Source organism: Neltuma alba, unplaced genomic scaffold (assembly GCF_004799145.2).
Source record: "Neltuma alba isolate B1F8T4 unplaced genomic scaffold, ASM479914v2 tig00010560_pilon, whole genome shotgun sequence".
Classification (NCBI taxonomy): domain Eukaryota; kingdom Viridiplantae; phylum Streptophyta; class Magnoliopsida; order Fabales; family Fabaceae; genus Neltuma; species Neltuma alba.
Window position 1 is genome coordinate 1,366,768 of NW_021635427.1, and position 6,125 is coordinate 1,372,892.

Consider the following 6,125-nt stretch of genomic DNA (forward strand, 5'->3'; position numbering starts at 1 on the left):
TCCAGTCCTTACGGGATGGTTTCACGATCTTCTCAAGTATTCGCATCACTTTCTGGTTAGAGACTTTAACTAACCCATTCGTTTGAGGGTGATAAGGAGTGGCAAGCTTGTGATTGACTCCATGTTTAGCCAATAGAGACTTGATGGTCCTGTTGCAGAAGTGTGTTCCTTGGTCACTAATGATTGCTCCTAGAATGCCTTACCTACAAAAGATATGAGAACGTAAAAAGTTAGCAACTGTAGAAGCATCATCTTTCCTAGTTAGCACTGCCTCTACCCATCAAGTCACATAATCTATTATAAGCAATATGTATGAAAACCCAAAAGATGGAGGGAAGGGAACCATAAAGTCCATGCCCCACACATTAAAGATTTCACAAAAATACATAGGTCTTAGAGGCATCTCATGCTTCCTACCCAAACTCCCAAACCTCTGACACTTATCACAAGACTTGCAAAAAGAATAAGCATCCTTAAATAGAGAAGGCCAATAAAAACCACACTCTAAAACCCTCCCAGCAATCCTATTAGCACTAAAATGCCCCCTGCAAGATAAAAGATATGCAAAGGTAAGGATAGAGTGGATCTCATTGTTTAGAACACAGTGTCGAATGATCTGGTCATTGTATTGCTTCTATAGGATTGGACCATCCCAGATATAGTATCTTGCCTCCCTCTTCAGCTTATCAATCTAAAATTTAGACATAGAAGTAGGTACAAGGTCAGTGACAAGATAATTAACTATATTAGAGTACCAAGGCTCATGAATAGCCAAGGAAAAAAGGTACAGAATCAGGAAATAAGTCAATAACAATATCAGAAGAATCAACTCCCTATGTGCCTTAAGGTAATCGGCTAAGGTGGTTGCTCTGGTTTTATCTCTGATCTCGATATCAAACTCTTGTAGCAGCGAAGCCCATCTCAGTAGTCTAAGTTTAGACTGAGGTTTCTTAAATAGGTATCAAACCACTACATGATCTATAAAAACAACTACTGAAGAGTTTATTAGATACTGTCTAAACTTATTCAAAGTAAAAATAACAGCAAACAGTTCCTTCTCTGTAGTGGTGTAATTGACTTGAGCGGAATCAAGCATCTTGGAGGCATATGCTATGACTCTAGATTGTTTCTCCTCCTTCTGTCCAAGCATGGCACCTATTGCAAAGTTAGAAGCATCACAAGATAATTCAAAATGTAAATTCTAGTTAGGGGCAGTGAGAATAGGAGGTAAAACAAGCATAGATTTCAATGTTTCAAAAGCATGTCTAGACTTGTCATCAAATTTAAATTTAACATCTTTTTTCAACATGGTAGAAATAAGTAAGGCAACTTTACTAAAGTCCTTAATAAAGCACCGATAGAAACCTGTATGCCCTAAGAAAGACCTTGAGCCTTTTAAACAAGTGGGATAAGGAAGGGATGAAATAACTTCAATTTTGGCTCTATCAACCTCAATCTTATTTTGGGAGATGAGGTGACCTAAGACTATCCCTCTATCAACCATTAAATGACACTTTTCAAAGTTTAAAACCAATTTCTTATCGATATACCTCTCAAGAATTGCTCTAAGCTATTTAAGCACTCCTCAAAACTCTCACTGTAAATAGTGAAGTCATCCATAAAAACTTCCATGTTCTGCTCTAGAAATCACTAAATATCGCCATCATGTACATTTGAAAAGTGCCTAGAGCGTTATACAACCTAAATGGCATCCTTTAATAAGCAAAGATACCAAAAGGGAATGTAAAAGTAGTCTTGTCCTGATCTTCAAGAGCAATAGGCACTTGAAAATAGCCAGAAAAACCGTCCAAAAAACAATAGTGAGACTTTTCTGAAATTCTCTCCAACATCTTATCTATAAAAGGTAATGGAAAGTGGTCCTTTCTCATGGCATCATTCAACTTCCCATAATCTATACACACTCTCCAAGCATTTTGAACCCTACACTACTAGAAAAAAGATATTTAATGTCGTAAAATAACAGCGGTTAAGAAGAAAAACGCTATGGAAAAAAAGACGATGACACTTTTGTAAATAAGTGGCCTGACTATTCATTTTCCATGGCGGTTATTAAGAAAACACCTATGGAAAGTTTTAAACTAAGCCACAATAGGGTTCAGTTTTACTCATTTTCACAGTTTCATATTAGTGCGCCATGGTCCCTCTCTGTCCCACCACCAACAAACTTCCATTACTGGCCATTCCCCAACCTTTCACACTGTTTAAACTCCTGCATTTAGCTTGTAGTGTCTTGACACCATCCATCGCCGTTTGAATGCCCAACTTCGCGCCTTTGAATCGTCTCTACTGAGTGAGCATCCTCTTCTATCAATCTTTTCAGTTTTTCTTGGTTTCTCAAAACAATAAAAATCTATTGTATTTCAAATGGGTTTGTTAGTTTTACATTGTGGTTGGTTTGCATTGTTGATTTTGTGTTTTTAATGTACTTGAGTTGTTGATTGGTAGCATTTGGTGTGAGAAAACCTCAATTCCTTCCTATGTACAGTATCAGAAACATGTTTAAATGTTTGAAGTTGATTAGTTTTGAAGTTTTTGATTTTTTAATAATTTTTTGATATTTATTTTGAATTTTTGGTAATTTTTTATAATAAATTTTATAATTTAGTAATAAATAATCTGTTTAGTGTTTTATGAATTTCTTTTTTTTTGTTATGAATTTTAATTGATGATAAAATGTTGTTTAAAATTTTATTACAAATAGATATCATTTGTGTTCCCGTTTTGGATTCAGAAGTTTTAGCTTTAAGAATCTTTATTCATTGAATTGGTTTGAAATTGAATTCTTATTTTTATTTTATTTGTTATATTTCTTCAAATTTATCATGTCTTTAATTTGTTTATTATATTGTTAAGTTGGTTTGGTTGATTGATTGATTTGTTTATTTTTTAAATAATTTGGGATTTGTTATAGGAAAAATTAGAATAGAGGACCTAAAAGGAATAATATTTTTACAAAAATTTACTTCTTTAAGTATATATGTGTTTTAATTTATTTTTACAAAAAGCTAAATTTTATATACAAATCTATTTTTATTTTTTTCTATAACTTTAAATTAGAAACAAGTGTTTGAAAAAAATTATATTAGATTAATTTAATATTTTTATAAAACTTTATGCATGTTGAAATATTTTATGAAGAATAGTTTTAATTTTGATTAAAATAATTTTTTTAATTATTTTACAAAACTTATATATGTTTGTTTGATTTTATATTTTTATCAACATTTTCGCTCATTCACTATATATACCAATTTTAAAGAAATTACTTAATCTAATTTTTAAAAGTAATTATATGTTTCATTTTTTTATTATAATATATTTAATATATTTATGGTCCTTTTAAATAATTATAATTTTAAAGATTCTTTATAATAAATATAACTTTTTCTTAGTCTTTCACTCTAATTTTCTCTTTGTTATATATTTAAAGGGAAATTTTGTCAAATTTTTTATTTTTAAAAAAGAGCCATTCCCTTTAATTTGTAATTAAGTGTTACCCAATTTTAATTTATTAAATAACATTTAATTATTTTATTATTTCAATATTTGAATTAAGGAGTTAAAATTGAGCCTGATAACTATGTTCATTGACTTCGTAGAACAATGAATTGTAGTTGGATGAAAGCTAAGAGAATTAGCAAAGAATATGAGGATAGGGTTGAAAGGTTTCTTGAGTTTGCTCAGAGAAATACCCCTAGTAAAAGAGATGGATTGTACTATTGTTTTTGTGTCAAATGCTTAAACAATAGTTGGCGGAATATTTCTGAGATAAAAGAGCATCTTATCTGTGATGGGATAAATTTGAAATATACAAATTGTACATGGTATGGAGAAATTAGAAAGACTACACTGTCTAGAAAGGAGAAGGTTGTGAATAAAGACTTTGGTGATAGAATTTCGGACATGTTTCGTGACATAAGGTCTAAATCCTCTATACAGTTCTCTCCCACTTTTGAAACTTTGTGTAGTGATGCAAAGACGTGTTTATACCCAGGGTGTAAAGATGATTACATAAGGTTGACAACTATGTTGAAATTGATGAACTTGAAGGCAAAAAATGGTTGGACCGATGCTAGTTTCACGAAATTACTTGAACTGCTGAGTGATATTCTTCTAAAGGGGAATTCACTTCCAAAACAAATTTATGAGGCAAAGAAAATTTTGTGTCTGATGGGTTTGGAATATGAGAAGATACATGCGTGCCCTAATGACTGTATATTATTTAGAAATGAGAACAAAGGGTTGAATAAGTGCCCTAAATATGGGACTTTATGATATAAAGTTAAGAAAGATGATGGTAATTATAATGAGATGACCAAAGGTTCTCCTTTGAAAGTTCTATGGTATCTTCCAATAATACCACAATTTAAGCGTCTATTTGCTAATGCCACAGAAGCAAAGAACTTGAGATGGCATTTTCATGAGAAAATATGTGATAGAAAGCTTTGTCACCTATCAAATTCTCCTTAATGGAAAACAATAGATAAAAAATGTTCTCAATTCAGTAGCGAGCCAAGAAATCTCTGGCTAGGGTTTTGTACGGACAAAATTAATCTATATGGTAATCTTAGTAGCAACACAATGCTTGGCTGGTGCTCCTCGTAATTTATAACTTGCCTTCTTGGTTATGTATGAAAAGAAAGCATATCATGCTATCTTTGATGATCTCGGGGCCAAAACAGCTGGGAAACAATATCGATGTGTATTTGGCACATTTGATTGAGGATCTGAAGAAATTATGGGAGGAAGGTGTTGATGTGTTTGATGCATATAAATAAGAGACCTTCAATTTACATGTCATGATCTTCACCACAATAAATGACTTTTCGACATATAGAAATTTTTTAGGATACAGTGTTAAGGGGCATAAAACATGTCTGATATGTGAAGAAGGCACCCACTACATGCAACTTAAATATGACAGGAAGACGGTCTACTTTGGTCACAAAAGGTTTCTTAGTTAGCATTACCCTTACCGTAGGTTGAAGAAGGCATTTAACAGCTCACAAGAATATCAAATGGCTCCAATATCATTAATTGGAGAACAAGTTTATCAATGGGTGAAGGGAATTAATATGGTCTTTGGTAAAAAGAAGAAGATTGCTGGTGAGAGGAATATATGGAAAAAAAGATCTATCTTTTTCGATCTTCCATATTGGCAAAGTCTTGATGTGAGGCATAGTTTAGATGTGATGCGTGTGAAGAAGAATGTGTGTGAGAGCTTTGTTAGTACACTTTTACATATAAGTGGAAAGACTAAGGATGGAATCAATGCAAGACGAGACTTAGTCGAAATTGAAATAAAAAAACTCCTCCACCCACAAGAAAGAGATGGTAAGAGGGCTTGTTTACATGCAGCTGCGTACACTATCAAAAGAAGAGAAAAGAAGTTTCTGTGGTTTTGTTAATAGTATTAAGGTGCCATAAGGTTATTCTTCTAATTTGAGCAAACTTGTTTTAATGCAAGATTTGAAGATAACGGATGAACTCTCGTGATTGTCACATGTTGATGCAACATTTACTTTCGCTTGCTATTCAAGACATTATGAAACCCAATGTAAGAAATACTATTACAAGACTTTGTATGTTTTTTAGTGCCATTTACAGCAAAGTCATTGATCCTACTGAGTTAGATGAATTAGAAAATAAAGGTTATGTGATCCTCTCCCAATTGGAAATGCACTTTCCTCCATCATTTTTTGACATTATGGTCCACTTGATAGCTCATCTTGTGCGAGAGATAAGACTTTGTGGCCCTGTGTGTTTAAGGTGGATGTACCCGTTTGAGAGATACATGGAAATCCTAAAAGGGTACTCTAAGAATCCTTATCGGCCTAAGGCATCAATTGTTGAGTGATATGTAGCCCAGGAGGCAGTTGAGTTTTGTAACGCATATCTTGATAGGGTAAAGGCAGTTGGACTTCCTCAATCTCGACATGATCAAGGGAGAAGCAAGGGAACATCGGGTGTCATAGTGAGGTCTATGTCAAGAGAAGTTGTAATGCAGGCACATCTGTACATTTTAAACAACACGGATGAAGTTTTGCCTTACTTGAATGCTCACAAGAATATGTTGAAGAACTTGAATCCAAAAAAGAACGATA

General features: G+C 33.1%; 1 long non-coding RNA gene across 1 annotated transcript; it reads left to right on the top strand.

The window, feature by feature from the left end:
• Positions 1 to 674: 674 nt before the first annotated feature.
• Positions 675 to 5,844, top strand: LOC114757052 (uncharacterized). Its single transcript, XR_003741526.1, has 3 exons — positions 675 to 751; positions 2,241 to 2,243; positions 5,832 to 5,844. It is a non-coding gene; the product is annotated as an uncharacterized LOC114757052 (long non-coding RNA).
• Positions 5,845 to 6,125: the final 281 nt, after the last annotated feature.